The 20,468-nt window shown below is 33.9% G+C and overlaps 1 long non-coding RNA gene across 1 annotated transcript; it reads left to right on the top strand.

Moving 5' to 3' along the window:
• The first annotated feature begins 12,810 nt into the window (after positions 1-12,810).
• Positions 12,811-13,990, top strand: LOC148783833 (uncharacterized). Its single transcript, XR_016046929.1, has 2 exons — positions 12,811-13,076; positions 13,614-13,990. It is a non-coding gene; the product is annotated as an uncharacterized LOC148783833 (long non-coding RNA).
• Positions 13,991-20,468: the final 6,478 nt, after the last annotated feature.

Genomic DNA, 20,468 nt, shown 5'->3' with positions numbered 1-20,468 from the left:
AGGGCTCCATCATTGTATAAAGTGCGGTCTAGCAGTAGGGCTCTAACACTGTGTAAAGTGTGGTCCGACAGTTGCTAATGTGGTCCGACAGTTGCAAAAGGTAGTCCAGCATTTGCAAAAGGCGGTCCAGCATTTGCAAAAGGTAGTCCAGCATTTGCAAAAGGCGGTCCAGCATTTGCAAAAGGCGTTTCAGCATTTGCAAAAGGCGGTCCAGTAGTTACAGACTTTGATTGCGATCCCTTGACTCATCGGTCAGACTTTGATGACCACTAATGAGCCCCTGCTTGGACTGTGGGTCATGGAAAATACTGGATTGGTCGGATAAAGCAAGTGTGGTCCGTAGTCCGCAGTTGAAGGTGGAGTGACCCATGATTGTTGATTCAATTCCTAAACTATATGGATCATTTTTTCATCAAATTAATTTAATTGTGTTTATTTTATGACAATAATTATTTTAGAAACATTACTTGAATTTTTATGAACCACTAGATATTTTATTTAATATTTTTTGATTTATATTTTAAATTTCTTTTATTAATATAAATATACCATGGATGACCATTGTGCACATGGGCCCACCATATTTCTAGAAGGTGGGGCTCATGAGTGCCTCCCATGGGTGGCAAACCCCACCCTTATTCTCTTTCCTATTTTTGTGGTGATGTGGCATATGACTATATAGTTGGAAGATATCGACTAATTATTGACTTGATATATCTTTGAAAGATTTTGTGGAAAGATTGAGTAGACTTGTGTTATTTTATAGTATGCATAACATTTTGATTAAACTTATTTTATCTAAATTCTATTGATTGAAAATAGTTTAGGAAATGGGGATAAGGGTTCATGCACCTTCCATACTGTTGATGGCATATCTATGGAATGGATGGCTCAGATCTCTCACCCCACAAGTTACTCTCGATCGACGGTCAATGTTCAATCTCACAAGAAGAGGTAAACCAAAGAAAACCTTGAAAGACCCTAATCTTGTTCAAACCTATAAAAAAAAAAAAAATTTGTCTTTACCAAATAAATCACTACACCTTATATTTCTATCTCTCTTAAGAAAGTTTCACTCTCTCATTGTTTGATCTCTCCCTCTCCCACATTGTAAAAATGGGCTAAAGGTTTAGGCTATGAAGTTCTTCTTTCTCCCAACTATGGATTTATGGCTAAGGGTTTTAGAGTTAGCAAATATAGAATCCATCTCTCTCAAACTAGAATGCTAAGGGAATTCACCTAGGGTTTGAGTTTGTGATCAAAGGGGTTCATGTTCGATTGGTGTGGCTTGGCTTAAACTTGCTTTCCCGGTTTGAGATTGAAGCAAGATCGTCGATCCCACACTATTGGATGGTGGTGACTCGGTGTGGGGTGTAATAAGCCTGGTTGAGGTAATCCCTAGCACTCTTGTCTTTTATTTATTGTAATCTTATCTTTTATTTTCAAGCATAGTACAAGTTATTTCAATGGCATCAAGTTTTTAGAGCTTGGTTTTATTAAGTTGATTTTGTTTTGAAGTATATGTTGTTTTAATAAGACGACCTGTAAGTGATTTTTTGCAAAAGAGAAAGGGGTGTAATTAAAAAAAAAAAAAAAAGAAAAAAAAGAAAAAAAAGAAAAAAGAAAAAACACAAAAAGAAGAAAAATATATATATATATATATATATATATATATATATATATAATTCTTCGGTAAAAGATCACATAGGTTTTTCTTTCATTAGTATTAGAGCTATTAATACTTGATGTCTTAAGTTGTTTTTTCTCTTTATTGAGTTTAGATCAAGCTTGAGTTTAGATCAAGCTTGAGTTTAGTCAAACAATACACCCGCGATTGATAATTATTGAAATATTCTAACTCCGAAATAACACTCTGCATAATGGGTATTCTGGGCTATTTTGGAGTAGTGATATGAAAAAGATAATGAGGTATTTTTCTATTACATAATCAGTGATATTGTGTGTCTTTAAGAGTAGAATCTACCTGCAAAATTTAAGTGCGAGATCCTAAGGGAATTGAGAGTTATGGGCTCAACAATGAAATGTGTCAGTTCTGATCCTACAAAATCCAAGAACTATCCATTGAGTTCTGTGTTTTGTCTCATCAATCATATGATTTTGTTTCTTGTAATTTTCCTGTAACTCATAAAATTGAGTTTACTTTCAAATAAAAAAAGTTTCATCAATAAATTTCTTCTGGTTTGAAAGATATGATCAATTTATTGAAGGGTGTATAAGTCATATTTTCTGCAACGAAAACTATATCCTTGACTTAGACGTTATGATTTTATTTCTATTCTTAACAGAATTTTTTATTGCTCACACTAAGTTTTCAAACTTTTATTCAGAGTCTAATTTCTAATAAATTTTATTTGAGAGAGAAATATCTATGGTAAGAGAGGAATAAAGATTTTGGATTGAAGAGAGGTCATCCTGAATTTTCTGTAAATTGGTCGGTTCTTCACTGAGACATGAATAGCTATATTTATCAAGCCTGTTTAACAGAGTGATATGATGCTTGTGGAAACGTATGTGTTACTATTATGTGTCTACTTTCAAACAAAGTTGGTTTGAATGGGAAACGTCATGAGGGTAGAGAGAAAAGATAATTTTATTAGAGAATATTCATCATGGAATTCTGCAGTATGATTTATTTTATGACATAAATGTTACTTATTTATTTCTCTGAAGAAATGCATTATTTGGGATTCACACCATGATAGTAAGATTTGGTTTTGAGTCTAGTTTTCAACACCAAAGATTTTATGAAGAAATTTTTTGAGAATTTAGATAAACAAATTCTTATTAAGAGGCGCTCAACCTGATTTTCTGTTGAGAAAATTGCATTATGATGTAAAAGTCACTAAAACGAAGACTTAATAGGTGTAATCTAAGGATGGAACTTAGCACTATTTTATATTTTTGAGTCTATTTCAATACTCATAAGGATTCGGAGATAAGCTCTTTATAAGTTGAGAGATATCACATTTTTATTATGGGATGCTCATGTTCTATTCCGCAGTAAATTAAAAATATGTGGTATGTTAAGGCACATATTTAGATTCCTAATTATGGAGACATTTTAGGGCTCATTTAAAAAGGTTTTAGAGTGTACCATGGGAATGTCTTATTCCAGTAAAACTTTAATGTGAGGTAATATAGAGATGGCGAGATATGACACTCTATATGAAAAATGTTCAATCTAGGAATAGCAGAAAGAAGAAGAAACATAGAGAGATATATAGAGAGACTTGATGGTAGCAAGAAAATTTAATAGATTAGTGGGAGAATTAAATTTGTGATATTTAAATAATGGGATGAAGAATAGTATTTTTTCACAGTGTGAGAAAGGGAGAATCCAAGTCTCGAAGAAATCGACACGACATGTGAAACCGATGACCAATATATTCCTATCAGTTGTGTGCTCTTCTAAGATCACAAAACCTTGTTAACAAGTAAGAGCAAAGAATCAAGAAATCCCAGGTACCACTACATGGTTTAGTGGTAAGAAATTTATCTTATATTACATTATAAGATCATATAAGAAAAGAGGATTCAATAACCTATTTATTTTAAGTTTCATATATTTCTTTGGTTTTTGGCTATTTTTTTTATGAATATACATGGATTGTGTGGACATTAGGTGATACGAGCTAACAAATTTGAAAAAACCAGTTTTGAAGACCCTGTGCTTTTTGTGCTTCCTTGTACTTGAGTGTGAATTATTTAAGGTAGTGATACACATGGAGATGTGGTTTGATCGAGGGTTTTAAGCCTAAGTATGAAACACGAGAGATAGGTGTGGATTATTCAAATACGTAAGCACGAAGGGAGTGTTTAGATAGAACTCGGTCTTAGTAACCATCCTCTCAATAATGTTTATTATATGATGTATTGCATGTGATGATAAATTTTTAATAAAATCTCCACAGTTGTCAAAAAGGAAGTATTTTGTCAAGGCTTTAATAACCATTCTTCAGTCATGTTTTATTTTGGATAAAATTATAAGATAGTATTTATGATTTGTTTTTTGTGGCCATGAATTTGACTAGGTAGGAAATTAAAGGTGAATGCGGCAAAGTGATTTATGAAGGCTAAACATGTATTTTAAAATTAAAAATGGATGATTTGAAAAAAAACCCAACTCTATGAATATGGTTTTGAAAAAAACCACACAGTCTTGCAAGGTCTACTAAGTCTTTATGAAAATCATTTTAAACCGTCATTCTATTATCCAACTATTGCTTGTGAATGTATATATACATATACCAAGTCAATGGTTTTCTTATTAAAGAGAAAAACATTGTGTCTTGAAGGTATTTATAAAATTGCCCATATTCCTTGACCCATGTTTCTAATAATTTAGAATCCCCGATTACCGAAAACCTTGAACTATAGGAAATGTTGTAGAAAGGACATCTTGTTAGGCTTCCTTGACACACGTTGTATTGATTAGATAACTTGGTTTGTATGGATTTACTACCGAGACGACTAGTGTGATTGAACATATGTAGTTCAAGAAGGTTTTCCATATTGTGAAACCAACGGGCATTAAATCACATACTGCATGAAACTTGCAATGTTGCCTCATGATATAGGAATATGAATGTTGAGAATATATATGTTATATGTGCAATAATTGAGTGGGAGCTGTTACAGTCCCACATTTCTTTTAGCTGCTGGGATATTCAGAATTACAAATGCAAGCTATCTCACGGATCTAGAAGATGCGAAGTCTATATCAGGATATGCCTTCATGCTTAGAGGAGGTACAGTTTCTTGGAAATCAAATAAACAGGATGTGTAGAATTGTCCACCTTAGAGGCAGAGAACGTGACATGCTGTTGGCAGTCAAGGAGGCCGTAATTTCCTAATTGACTTGACCTTCACCCTGTGTGTTGTGAGGTAGTAAGGATTTTATGCGACAACACGGTGGTGATATGCGTGTCAAAAGAGCCACGACTCCATAAGGGCTCCAAGCATATAAAATTATGTTTCTATCACCTGAGAAATGAGTCGAGAATAAGAAAGATCGATATCCGCATAAACTAAATATTACAGTGGGAGAACCTACTAGCATTTGACATGCCAAATGAAATCATAGACTATAATGTTGTTCACCCATGGAACCTGGTTGTATGGCTACAAAAGGGAGCAACTTATTTGAAGAACTCCTTCGAGCCTACGACCCCATACGATGAAGATACAAGATGGACTTTTGCGACAACAAATTTTGTGATTCGCGATGTGATATGAAAGATAGGCTACGACTACTTTTGGGACGAGATTCGAGCAGCAAAGAGAAAAAAGGCGTTCCCTCTATAAGTCTTTTTGTGAAAAGATTGATGACGAAAGCTATGATTAATGTATTACGAGAGAATAAGTGAAAAATGCTTGAGAGAGATGTTGTAATTAAGAGAGAGAAATGGGGATGAAAAAAAGTGAGGAAGAGATGATGTAAGGCCCTCAAAGGCCAAGTGGGAGATGTTGGGTTTATGTGGCCTTTAAAGGCTTTATGAGTGCTTGTAAAATGAAATGATATAGCGGAACATGTACTCAGTGGGACTGTGGTCCCTCGTGGATCATACTAAGCAAACGATGTTTGTTGATATCGATATGTAGGCCAGTCGGTTGGGAAAAACCCATGTAACCTAGGCATAAAAAACAAACCGAGAAGAGTTCTAATGTGTTAGCCCTTGATGAGGTCGGAGGATATGCCCGAATGAGTGAACCGATGGACTGTGTGACCCTTGTGTATGATGGTGGCCTATAGAGACGGGGGTCAAAGCCTCATCCATGTGCCATCACACGACATGCATATCGATAGATCCTTCAGAAAACCTAGAAATCCACATTTTAGAGTAGAACATATGCATGTACGAGACATACCCCTATGACCATAGAGTTGTGGTAGCATCAGGTCTTGGTGGCCTTAACTTTGTAATCCATAGACTGTGATTGCGACCCTTTGGAACTTCAGTCAGATTTTGGTGACCCACTAATGAGCCACTGCTTAGACTATGGGTCATGGGAAGCATTGGGTCGGTCTGATAAAGCAAGTGTGGTCCATAGTCCGCCGTTGAAGGCGAAGTACCCCATGATTGTTAATTCAATTCCTAAACCATATGGATAATTTTCCTATCAAATTAATTTAATTGTGTTTGTTTTATGACAATAATTATTTTAAAAACATTATTTGAATTTTTATGAACCGTTAGATATTTTATTTATAATTTTTGGATTTATAAAATTAAATATATTGATTTTACAATGGTTTAAATATTCAAATAATATTTTAAAATTATTTTCTTAATATAAAAATACCATGGGGGGTCATTATGCATATGGGCCCACCATATTTCTAGAAGGTAGGGCCCTGTGTGCCTCCGTTGGGTGGCACACCCCACCCTTATTCTCTTTCCTATTTTTGTGGTGATATGGCATGTGTCCATATGGTTGGAAGATATTGACTAAATACTGACTTGATATATCTTTGAAAGATTTTGTAGAAAGATTGAGTAGACTTGTGTTATTTTATAGTATGCACAATATTTTGGTTAAATTTATTTTATCTAATTTCTATTGATGGAAAAGTGGTTTATGAAAGGTTGACAAGGTTTCATGCACCTTCCATAATGTCGATGATCCATCTATAGAATAGATGACTCAGATCTCACATCCCACAAGTCACCTTCGATCGACGGTCCATGTTCAATCTCGTAAGAGCAGGCAAAGCTAAAGAAAATTCAGAGAAACCTAATCTTGTTCAAGCCAATGTATAAAAAAAAAAAATTGTTTATACCAAAAAATTTCTAGACTATATCTTTCTATCTCTCTCTTATGAAAGTTTCTCTCTATCATGTTTGATCTCTCTCTCTCTTCCACATTGTGAAAAAGGGGCTAAGGGTTTAGGCTATAGAGTTCTTCTCTCTCTCATCTCTCAACTATGAATTTATGGTTAAGGATTTTAGGGTTAGCAAAAAGGGAATCCATCTCTCTTAAATTAGATTGCTAAGGGAATTCACCTAGGGTTTGAGTTTGTGATCAAAGGGTTCATATTTCATTGGTGTGACTTGGCTTAAACTTGCTTTTCCGAATTGAGATTGAAGCAATATCGTCGATTCAGCGCCATCGGATAGTGGTGACTCTGTGTGGGGTGTAATAAGCCCGGTTGAGAAAATCTTTGGCACTCTTCTGTTTTATTTATTGCAATCTTATCTTTCATTCTCAAACATAGTGCATAGTTATATCAATGGCATCAAGTATTAAAATCTTGGTTTTATTGCTATGTTGATTTTTTTTTGAAGTATATATTGTTGTAATAAGATCACCTGTAAGTGATCTTTTACAAAAAAAAAAGGGTAAAGTTAAAATAAATAAATAAATAATTATTGTTTTTTGGTAAAAGATCACATAGGTCTTTCTTTCAGTGTGACCTTATTTGGTTTCACGTAGCCTAGGTCTTATAGAAACTTCATTCCTTCTATTAACACTCATACATCATTAAAGCAAGGTTGACCCACACACTCTTTCTTTTATTTTAAGCCAACTTTTCAATTTAAGCAAGGTATATTTAGTCTTATTTGTATACATAAAGGATTTGAACATAGGATATTCGGCTTGGAATTACCCAATCTAGAGGGGGAAGTAGTTGTGATTGACTTGGTTCCCATTTGAAACCAGAAATATGTCATGTTCCATGGGAACCAACGAGATTTGTGAGAAAACGAGTCAGTTCTGTCAGCATGGTTCCCACAATTTTATTTATTGATTCTCTTGACAGTTAAATTGTTTATTCGAACCGTTTTCCTTGGCAGCAAGTTTACATGACTAATTCGGTTTTAAGCAATGTCCACAAATGAATAAATAATAATAAGGGTAATTATAAAAAATATTATTATTTTTATTTTTTAAAAATTAAATAATACTTAAATTTTTTAAAGGTACATCTCTACTCATTTTGTTACGATTTTCCTTTCTTTTTTTTTCTTTTTTTTTTCTTCGAAATAACCTTAACAGATCATGCTTAATCACGTACCTCTTACCCGAATCTTTCTTAGTAGCCAAGGCTCCGGCCATGATGTCAAAGGGCTTGTTAGACCATCACCGTCTTAATAGAACCTTGATGGTTGTTCAAGATACAAGGAACCTCAAGGCTCTAACAAGCAAGCCGTGATTCTTAATCACTTGTCATGGTCTATTCGGACCATGATGGTGTGTTGCATTTCGACGGACCATCATGGTTCTATTAAGACCATGACGGTCTATGAATAAGTGCTATGATCAATGTTCCTTTTAGGGCCCTTGCCATCAAGAAGATTGGGTAGAGAGTATCTTGATAAAGCATCAGGGACCGAATAGGTTTGTGAAAAGTTTTCTGGCAAAAAAAAAAAAAAAAATCGTGACGTAATTGGTAAGGATGTAGATTTTAAAAAGTTTAAGTATTATTTGATTATTATTTTTTAAAATAGAGATATTTTCGATAACTACCTTAAAAATAAAAACTTCGGCACATAAAAATTGTAACATTTCAACTTTGATGTTTAAATTCCGACCATTTCAACTTTGATGTTTATAATATCACATGTTTATAATGTGCATGTATGAATACATACCAGCCCACACACATACAAAAATTTATGCCCATGTGCTCCCACACACCTACGAAAATTTATGCCCATGTGCCGACATAAATGCTGGAGTCATAGCCCGTTAGAATATAGAGGAAAAGATCTATTTTCATGTGGAAGAGGGAAGAGTGGGATTGCTTAGCTTCAGGTTTCAATTACTCATTACTCCCGTGTTTCAAAATCCGGATTGGTGGGGGTAGATTTTCCGCCTCATGTATCTTTGTTAGATTGGTAGAGTGCTGATATAGATTAATATGAATCAATGATCTATGAAAATATAAAAATTAAAAGAAATTTTTTTAAATAGAGTATTATATGGGGGATTTAGGGAGACAAAGTAAAATATTACATAAACATAGAAAAATGGGATTGTTTACAAAAAGACCATTTATCTTTTGGTTGTGGTTTCTATATGGTTGCAATTTTAAACGATCCAATTAAGGCGTACCTCCATATTTTATTAATTTTTATGTAAAAATTTCTTAGGATTATCTGAAAATATATTTTGATCTCTAACTATAAAATTTTAAATTAAAAAAATTAAAACCAAAACATTTGAACGTCTTGAAAATTGACGGTCTAGATAATGTGTTGCAAGATGCACTATTTCTAAGAATCAAAATCTTTTTTTTTTTTTCATATTCGTACATCTTGATGTCGAGATGATCAAATAAAAGGATTTTTAATACTAAAAAAAATTCGATGGATTTTTGAGGTGCATCTTTAATTCTACATTTTAAGGTTGCAAACTTATATAGATTTTTTCTTTTATCTTTTGTATAAGGAGGTCACAATCTCTGTTGTATTTTAAATTTCAAAATGGATGGTTGTAAGAGTGTCATTGAATAGATACAAAGATCCAAAATTTTTTTTCGAACTTTGCGACTCGATCCAAACCATCCAATTTGACATCTAATGAATGTGAATGGTTGTGACCTCCTTGTAAAAAAGATAATCCCTAAAAAAAAACATTAAAAAAAAGATAAGAAAGCAATAGGGTGTGTTTTAGGAGGGGTATAGGCCAGTACTTATATCTTCCCAATATTGTTCCGATCCTGAGCAATTTGTTGTTCAGATTGACAATCTGGATTGAAAATGTATAGATTTTCACTATGAAATACTCATAAGAGTAGCGCCCTTGCGTGCTCCCACAGTACCATACTTTAAACTTGCTCCGTCAAGCAAATGGCGGCTTAGGTGTTTTGTGTTTTGGCAATTAAATTTTGGGGTTCACTAATTACGCAGATGAGTATTTAAAAATAAAAAGAAAAGAAACAATTTATTCTAGTTTACACTTAGATGACAAAAAAAATGGGAACGTCTTATTCACATTTATAATAATGCCAAAAGATTTTATGCCCCTGAGGGAGCATACCATCCATTTACTCCCTCAAGTACAACTTTTAGGACCCCAAATTCTGCGGTTGTAACCTAATCTACAATATGCCAAATTCGATATTAAAAGTTTCCAAATCGCATTCTCCATGAACTTGAATAAAATAATGCCTCAAGATTAAATAAAAATCATCTAATTTTTTAAGAATGAGGTCCAAGCATCGGAAAAATCATAATTCAAAAAAAAAAAAATTCCCTTTGAACGTAGTCATCTAGTGATTTTTAGATGAATCCCAAAATTTGCAATAAAAAAACGTAAACAAGTCTTCTGCCCAAGGAAGTAAGTGTAGAGTATACTCCTGCAACATAGTATATGTATTCATACTTAAATCTATTGTTTCTTTTTTAGAAGTAATTGAATTAGAGTTCCCGCCCTAGAGTCGTGAGTGATGACATCTTAGAGAGAGAGCTTTCCTCAGGGGGATAATAAAGGACGAGTTTCCAACCTATAGTATTCTTACCCTCTCCATAATAACTTCTCTCTACACTCTCTCTATAAATTCTCTCTACTCCCTCTCATGCATTCATCGTTTGTTGAATGAACTAATAAAATACGGAAAAAAATTATACAGAGTCAACCTCTAAAATTTCACTTGAAGAGGTTGTGTTGTTGCTCAAATATCCTCAAATTGATCATCTGGACATCAAGATGATAGTTGATATACATCATTTTGGATATCTCTCTCTCTATATATATATATACCTCTAAAATTTCACTTGAAGAGGTTGTGTTGTTGCTCAAATATCCTCAAATTGATCATTTGGACATCAAGATGATAGTTGATATACATCATTTTGGATATCTCTCTCTCTCTATATATATATATCTTGATAAGGTTAGGTATCTAGAACATAAAAACCAGATAGAGATCAAGTTAGTTGGTCATCAGGTTATCATACCATAATTATCTCCTCTAATTATGTGATTATCCTTTATATATAGAGTTATTTCTTGATGTAAACATTCATCCAAAAAAATGAAGATGTAACTGGTTAAGGCTTTGGATCCGTGGACGTAAAGCTTCGACGTGAACCACGTAAATATTGTGCATGTACATGTATGCTCCCACGATTTCTAACACAAGATGCATAGACATGAAGAAAAAAATAGATTTCAAGTTTTGGAAATAGTACATCTTGTAACGCATTTTTGGACCGTCAATTTTCAAGATTTTCAAGTTCTTATAGATCTACTCGATCTACATTATTTTTTAATCTTTTAATTTTAGAATTAAAAATGAAAATATATTTTAAGGCTATCACATAGATTTCAAGTATTGAAACTACATTTGTCCATACCATTTAAAAGTGGGCTCTAATTTGATTGTTTAGATCGTCGGCTCTATACCAACCGCACCCCATAAAATATTTTGCCATGTCAAATTATCAAGCATATACGTAATGCTCTCTCTCTCTAAATGAGCCTAGGCCGTGATTTAACATGCCGAATGTGAATCTATATTTCTCTCTCTTCTTGGTGCATGAATTATTTTACGCTCTATATTTCTTCCGTTTTGAATTTGGAATCCATTTTGAATTTGGGCGCAACCATGGTTTCCTTCTAATAAGGTTAAAACCAAAAATTTAGGATATCTAGACTGAAATTTCAGGATTGAACCAAAAAAAATTTAAGCAGTGGCACGTTTGGTTGGCATGAAATTATTTTTCAAAAAACATTGTCATATGAAAAAATTCTCTTAAGCGTGAGAATATTTTTATACCAATTAGCTGCCAAATGCTATGGAAAGATACACTAAAACCAATTGGTATGAAAATATTCCACACTTAACAACATATAAGAACTTATTTTTATGTGAAAATATTTTCCAGAAAATAATCTCACACGAACCCATATAGCCCTCTCTTTCTCTCTCTCTTCATCATAATGGGTTAGAATAGGGAACTACTTTCGGCCCATAAATTTATGAGAACTGGCACGGTTCAATATAGAGCAAGTGAGTCCAACATTGACAAACGTATTATAAGAAACAAATTAAATACGAATGGAATAAATATGTACTTCTAGAGAGATTACCTCTAAAGAAATAAAATATTACTAGAAAATGAAATTAAAATAAATTTAAGAAACATGGACCTTATCTTTACAAGAGCAAGGGGATTGGAGATTATAGAAATACAAAAAATAAGAAAAAAATAATGAAGAAGTTAGAGAGATCTATTTTATTGCAGTAAGTTGCATTTTAAACATTATTTTGTCTACAAAATAATGTAATAGTCAATAACATTTAGATACGAAACATTTTCTTATTGTTTGCATATTTTAAAATAAAATATTGAAAATCCATAATGTGATACCTCCGATTTTTTGGAAACTTAACAAAGAGATTTTTAAGAAATTTTAGTAATTTATGAAATTTTTTTAAGGCCGGATTGGCCAGTCCACCAATTTGGATTGTCGCTCCACTTATGAAAATCCATTTCCATATGGCCGTTCTAGGTCAAGGTTGATGGGATGGAGATTTAGGGGAAAATATATTAAATAAATAAATAAATAAAGAAATAAATAAATAAATAAATAAATAAATATAAATATATATATAGATAGATAATGGAAAATTTTAAGGGGAAACCTATGGGAAACGTTTCTATACTTTCCTTATAGCATAGAAGATTTATGCGTCCCCGACCATCTAGCCGTCCAATTTTTATCAAGAGAGCCGCTCACCTTTTGATCTTAGATCCGACTTCTCAAAGTATTTTATTTTGTTTTTTTTTTTTTTTCTTGTCCTTTCCCTGTCTTCTCTCTGATCCCTCTCCATTTCTTTGATTCCCTGTTTCTTTCTCTTTCTTCTCTCCCTTTGCATTTTTTTTTTCCGTTAATGTCTTGTTTTGGAATTTTTTTTCCTTTCCTTTCTCTCTCCAGAAAGGTTGTTCTAATTGGGTTTCTTGTTGCAGGAGTTGCAGATCTCATGCTTATCAGCATAAACGTTCACGAGAGCACAGGCCACCTGCTCTCGTGCAACCTGCGTTTTCTTGTGAGAGTCGATGACACTGTTATTCAGACTGCGCTTTGATCTCACGATCATCACGGTAGACTCCCTTGTCCTCAGCAAAAATTTCGATGACTTCTTTTTCTACCGCGCCAATTCTCACTTCATAGGTTTGATGCCTCTCTCTTCATGAATTCCCTTATCAGTTAATTCCAGTTGCATGTTTGTTATTTTATTTTCTCTCTCTCTATTTGCTGAGAGCTTCTCTACTTCTTCCCCTATATTTTTTCCCCAGTTTCTCTCTCTGCAAATTGTAGATAACCCCTAAGCATTAAACAATGTAGGTTGAGACTTTTATTACATTTTTTCATTTTTTTTCCTCTAAATCGGGATCTGTTTTACACACTCTCCGCATCTAATTATTTGTCTACTTCTTATTATTGATATTTCTCTACCCCATTTTAATTTCTCTCTGTCTCTATCAGATTCTAATGCCTCCTTATCATTCCCCATCAAATGACTGACTGGTTTCTTAATGCTATTTCCCTTTCACTTTCATTGCTTTTGTTCAATATATACTGATTAAACCCCCACACACCCTACATGCAAAGGTTTTAATGGGTGAATTGAAATGCAGCTCTGAGGCCAGTGGTGCCCATCAGTAGGACTAGAGGAAAGAACTTTCTGCTCTACAAAAAGAAGCAAGAGGAATACTACTTTGGCGAACAATATAAACAACAAGGAAGAAGAGGAGGAAAGGTCAAAGGGCGCACACGCCACTAAATGGAAGCAATGGATCAACAAATCTCTCTCCTTCAACCTCCTTTCTCACTGAGCACTGTAATTTTTCATTGTTTCACTAGAAATACATTAATATTGAGAACCTATCTCATGTTGGAGTGTTTTTTATCTATTTATTTATTTTATAGTTAGATTGATGTTTTAAGTGCAAGTTGTTACAATGAAATAGATGTAACTTTAACATTTTTATAGTGAAGAAAAGGAAGTGTACAATAATCTTGGACCTTTTGATTTAATAGAGAAAAAAAAAAAAAGAGCTATAATCCTCATAATGACGTGTTGTATTTAATCAAAATAACAATTGAGGAACAAGTAACGATCCAATCAAAATAGCAACTCAGGAACAAGTTACCACCCTCCATTTCTGCTTTCTCATTGCGCATGCTTTTTCTATTCCAAAGTTATTTTTTGACAAGTTTTTTCTAAAAGTACACAACCTCAAATTTCATATTAATTAATTTATTTACATGCTTTCTCTATTCCAAAGTCTTTTTTGACAAGTTTTATTTTTTAAGTAAACAATCTCAAATTTTCAAATTAATTAAAATTATTTCGAAAGCCTTATGGCAGATTAAGCTAAATTATTTCCGAAGCCTAGTCGCATGGTTATAATTACAAAAGGAATTCCCTCCACAATAGCAACAAAACCTAAGAATTCCCTCCTCAATAGCAACGTTACCATCTTCTTTATTCTTTTTTCTTTTTCTTTTTCAAAATATGTTGTCAAATAAATATATATAAGCTGTAATAATTAGTACCCCTTGAAATAATAGTTGATTAATAAATGGCTATTTCAAAATATTTGTTTTTAACTTGCCCTTCCCCAGTATTTCTCATTACAAGTATACATTTATTTGTCAATTTCCATTTGTATATAATGATGTGATTTACCTTTGAAACAAAGAGGTCACAAGTGCTTATAACCGTCCGATGTGAAATTTGATATCTTAGGTGTGTTACAAATATCCATAAAATTTCTTTTGAAGTTTGACCTTGGTCAATGGAATAAATTAAGTCATTCAATGGTTAAAATTAATTGTGACTACCTTGTATGAAAAGTAAATGGTTTCATTGTATACCTTTCCTATTCCAACTCCAAAGTTTATAGGAAAAGAGCCAGGGCTTAATTGGTTTGCACACCAGGGGTTGTGGTTGATGATTTGCAAGACAAAACCCTAGGCTTAATTTTTACCAAAAGTAAGGGGCCCTCTCCACACTGACTCATAAAAATAAAATAATAATAAATAAAAAATACAAAAACCTTTATATCGATCATCTCGACTTGAATATTATAGTTGTGAAAAAAATTTAGGATTTTAAACTCTAAGATACTGTATATTTTAATCAATTTTCTAGATTGTCCATTTTCCATTAAAAATAAGTATTCAAATATCCACCAATTTTATAGGATATTTTGATATTCAAATTTTATTGTCGGTTTTGGAAATTAATTTTAGAGCCATCATGAAGATTTTTAGGTCCCAAAGTGATTTTTTGACGAGGATTGGAGGTGAGACCTTATTAGGTTTTCACTTAGCGTAGGCCTTATAGAAACTTCATCCTTTCTATTAACACTCATATATCATTAAGGCAAGGTGGACCCACTCACGAGTAGGTTAAGCTATTTACATATGGGTTGCTGGCTAAGATTTGTGATTCACTGGAATCATTTTTGGAAAAACCGTACGATCTAACCAGTTCCCGCCCCGGTTAGATTGGAACCTGCCTGTTTTGGACACTTTTGGTTATCAGCCGGAATTTAATAATAAAAAATTAAAAAAAAAAGTATATTCTTTACATTATGGTAAAGATTAAAATTCGTATTGGTCATTAATACTCACTTTTATATTTTCCCATTTTTTCAGAAAATTTTAAAAATACCCTTAGACGCAAATCGAATCTTTAAAATCCATTTTTTCATAAATTTTCAACTTCATTTGAATGTGTGTTGTTTTAATCGTTCTTGATATGTTTTTCATATTTTAGTAGATTTTTTTTGTATCTTTTACTTTTTTTTAACACGTTTTTGACTACTCGGGATTTGCCAGGTTAGAACGGTTGAATCGACCGATTTACCGGTTAGGCCGGTTAAACGGCTTTTGGATCGACGTCCGGTTAACCATTCCGATTTGATTTTGCCAACACTGATTGGAATAGAACATTCACATTCACTGCAACAAAACAATTTCACTCTTTCTTTTAATTTATGCCCACTTTTCAATTTAAGCAAGGTATATTTAGTCTTATTTGTTTATATAAAGGATTTGAACATGGCTACTTGGCTTGGAATTACCCAATCTAGTTGGAGGAAGTAGTAGTGATGGACTTGATTGATTCCCAGTAGGAACCAGAAATATGCCATGTTCCATGGAAATCAACTAGATTTGTGAGAAAACGAATTGGTTCTATCGGCGTGATTCCCACAAATTTTATTTCTTCTAGTTTTTTATATTTTATTGATTGATTCTCTCAGCAGTTAGATTGTTGATTCGGACCGATTTTTTTTGGGTAAGTAACCAACTATGTTTGCATGTTTGCATACGCATGGAGAGAGAGGTTACCCAAAAAAAAATTGGAGAGAGACAGAGGCGTTTGGGAAACACGTGGAGAGAGAAAAAGAGAGAGAGTTGGGTAACAAAAGACATGTCTTCTAAAATTTGCTTAGTTTAAAAAAAGAGAGTCAAATTAAATAAAGTTGGTCTAGGGGATTATAAGAAATAATATATGGGATCTCCATGCATCAAGATATGTTTTAAAACTTTGGCTCAAGTGAGAAATGAAACTTAAAAACTGGGGTATGGAGATATTTTCTTTTTTTTTTTTAAATTAATTCTCTACTCATTTTGTCACGGTTTTTCTCTTTTTTTTTTCTGCCCCGAAATAACCATAACAAATCATGCTTTATCACGTACCTCCTACCCGAATCTTTCATAGTAGCCAAGGTTCTAGCCATGATATCAAAGGGCCTACTAAACCATCACCGTCTTAATAGAACCGTGATGGTCCTTTAAGATGCAAGGAACCATAAGGCTCTAACAAAGCAAGCCGTGATTCTTAATCTTGTGTCATGGCCTACTCGGACCATGATGGTGTGTTGTATTTCGAAGGACCATCATGGTTCTATTAAGACCATGATGGTCTATGCATAAGCCCTATGACCATCATGATCCCATTGGGACGTGATCATCCTTTTAGGGCCCTTGCCATCAAGAAAGATTGGGTTGAGAGTTCCTTGATCAACATCATGGACCTAATAGTTCATGAATAGTTTTCTTGCAAAAAAAAAAAAGAAACAAAAATTGTGACGTAATGGGTAAGGATGTAGATTTCAAAAATTTTAGGTATTGTTTGAAGTTTAAAAAAATAGAGATATTTTCTATTACTACCTTACAAATAAAAACTTTGTCACATAAAAATTGTAACTTTCAGCTTTGATGTTTAAATTCCGACCATTTCACCTTTGATGTTCATTGATCTGGTGAGCAAGGTATGTTGGCTTGGCCTTCGGGCATACTACGCAAAATACAACCACGAGGTATGTTGGCTTGGCCTTCAGATAATCTCGCAGCTTGAAGCTCTTCTATTACTTTTGGAAGATGTCTATATTTCCATCTCTAGGGAAGATTAGATTATTTGGAGAAATAAAAATGACGATCTCTTCTCAGTAAAATCAGCATATGGGCTCATCTATCACTACCAGCTAAGATGGTCTTCTACTAGGCTACACGTGATTTGGAAATGGCCACCGGCTAAGATGGTCTTCTACTAGGCTACACGTGATTTGAAAATGGCCGTCGGCTAAGATGGTCTTCTACTAGCCTACATGTGATTTGGAAATGGCCAATTCAATTGAAGATTCAGGATTTTCTGGAGGTGGCTATGTAAGACAAAATCTTAACAATGGATAATCTATGCAAAAGGGGCAGGATATTGTCTAACCTTTGCTTGATGTGCAAACATGCAGAGGAATCTAGTGACAACCTTTTCTTGCTTTGCCCCTTTTCCATAGTTATCTGGAATTGGGCTTTTCAAATTGTGTGTCTCAATCTTGAGATTCCCTCTGAGGTTATCTCAATCTTAAACCTTTATACCACCTGGACTTTCTCGCTAAAGTTATCTGGAAGATCTTTAGAAGTGCATTACTTTGGTAGATTTGGCAGGTAAGGAAAAGGACTTTTGATGGGGTGTTTTTGGATATCTCAAGTACTAAAGATAAAATTCTACAAAATTTTTGGAATTTGTATTCCCTCATAAAAGAGGGGTGAGGAGTTACAAGGACATATATCTTTATTAACCAGAGTTCACTGTCTTTTTCCTTTGTGCTCAAGACCCAGTTATTTGCCCCTTGGTTGCCTCCTACTTTGAGTTGCTTCAAATTAAATTTTGATGGCAGTTCATTAGGGAATCCAGTAGAATTGGGGGATTCTTAGGGATCACTGTCATGTAACTTTTAACCTTATCTTCTGGGAAGCAAATACTAAAGCTGATCGACTTGCAAAATTTGGGGTTCACTTGCCGACTCTTTCCTTTTTTGACGTTGTAATCCCTCCTATGTAACTGATGCATTCTAAGAAGCTTCTTAATAAAAGTATTTAATATTGTCAAAAAAAAAAGAAAGGTTGGCTAAATTTAGTTTGGACAAGCTTTCTATGTTTTCCCCTATAACATAAAACTTATATATTTGCCCTCTATCCAACCGTCCATTATTAATGGAGGGCTTAGATGGCCCCAATCATAATGTCACCCTCCATACTATTTTATTTTTAATATTTTTTATGCAAAAAATGTTGACACCATAATTTGGGCACCCCATCCTCACTTGAACTCGCACCTATAGAAAATATAAAAACTGTACTCCGAATAAAATAAAAGGACTAAAATGCCCCTTTATTATTTTAAATTATCAAAACTATTTTTTAATATTTTATTTAGGTGCGCCCCTTTGAGGTGATGCCACGTACCAAATTTCATGCTCATATAGTTAGTAAAAAAAAAAACTAAAAGTAAATTTTGGAAAAATTTCTTCCAAGGCTATATATTGGTGGGGGATTTTGCACTTTCTTTAGATTTCCTATTCAATTGAATTGCAAATATATGCAACATTCCCAATTTGTGTTTCAATGGAGTGGATCATTGACTCCACATATTTGTGTGGATTGGACTGAATCGGCGTTCTAAAAAATATTGAAAAATAAAATATTAAAAGCACCCCAGCGGGTTGGAGGAACCTAAAAAAATATTGGATAAACTTTTAAAAGAAGGATAAAAAAATGAAAGGGATGTTGTCGGAGGGGGGGACTGATTCGGCAATCTGCTACTGTGTCCAAAAGTCAACGTCAAATCTGTGCAAAATGATTTTTGTGTACGGGAAAGGCATTTCTATCTTAAAAATGAACTTTTTCCTTTGGGGGGTACTGCATAGAAAGTTTGTTTTGGGTAAAAAAATGAGAGAAAAAGTTAGGTTGGGGTAAGTTGCGTAGAAAGTGTGGTCTTGGTTTTTTTGTAAATTTGCTTCTTCTTTTTTTTTTTCTAATTAAGTGAATTTATGATATATTTTAAATAATTTCCCTTTAAATTATTTCTAAAGGCTGTTGCAGACCTAATTGGGCAGCAACCTAAAAATAAATATTTTGAAATAGCCATTTATTGAACTATCGTTATTCCAACTCCAAAGTTTATTAACGTTGTTCACCTAAAAACAAAAAGGTTTATTTACACCATAGAGAGAGAAGGAGAAATGGTCACACATGGGGATCAGGGACGCAATCGACACCGCCCTTCTAGAAGGAAAATGGTTTGATAGGGTTGTAGCCCTATCAAAGTAAATAAAGGCACACACCTAATAACTGTCAAAAATTGTAATTCAAGTTTTGGGAAACTTTTATATCGATCATCTTGAATTGAACATAATGGCCGTAAAAAAAATTTGGATTTTAAACTCCAAAAAGTAGTGTATATTTTAATCAATTACCTAGACTGTCCATTTCGCCCAAAAAATAAGTATTCTAATATCCACCAGATTTATAGGATTTTTGAGATTCAAAATTTATTGTCGGTGTTGGAAATTAATTTTAGAACCAAAGATTTCCGTATCTAAAAGTGATTTTCAGATGAGTATTAGATGCGTGTGTTGGGTTTATGTGGCCTTTAAAGGCCTTATGAGTGTGAAATGATATAGTGGAACATGAACTCCATGGGAGTGAGGTCCCTCATGGACCATTCTAAGCAAATAATATTTGCGGATACCGATATGTGCTAGACGATCTAGGCCAGCCGGTTGGAAAAACCCCATGTTACCTTGGCATAAAGAATAAACCGAGAAGGGTTCTAATGGGTTAGCCCGTGATGAAGTCAGAGCATGTACCTGAATGAGTGAGCCGAAGGATTGTGTGACCCTTGTGTGTGATGGTAGCCTACAGAGACGGGAGCCAAAGCCCCATCTATGTGCCATCACACGGCATGCATATCGATATATTGTTCGGGACAGCAAAAAATTCACCTTTTAGAGTGAAGCGTATGCATGTGCAAGAGATACGCATGTGCGCCATAGAGCTATGGGCATATCAAGTCTTGGTGACCTTGACTCCTCTTTATGGGAGGACCTAGTAATACACAGCTTGTGATTGCAACCCCTTGGCTCATCGGCCAGACTTTGGTGACCCACTAATGAACCCCTGCTTGGACTTTGGGT

Source organism: Amborella trichopoda, chromosome 1 (genome assembly GCF_054954075.1).
Source record: "Amborella trichopoda isolate Santa Cruz 75 chromosome 1, AtrichopodaSantaCruz75HAP2 v2.0, whole genome shotgun sequence".
In the NCBI taxonomy this organism is placed as follows: domain Eukaryota; kingdom Viridiplantae; phylum Streptophyta; class Magnoliopsida; order Amborellales; family Amborellaceae; genus Amborella; species Amborella trichopoda.
This window is presented reverse-complemented; position numbering and strand designations above follow the sequence as displayed.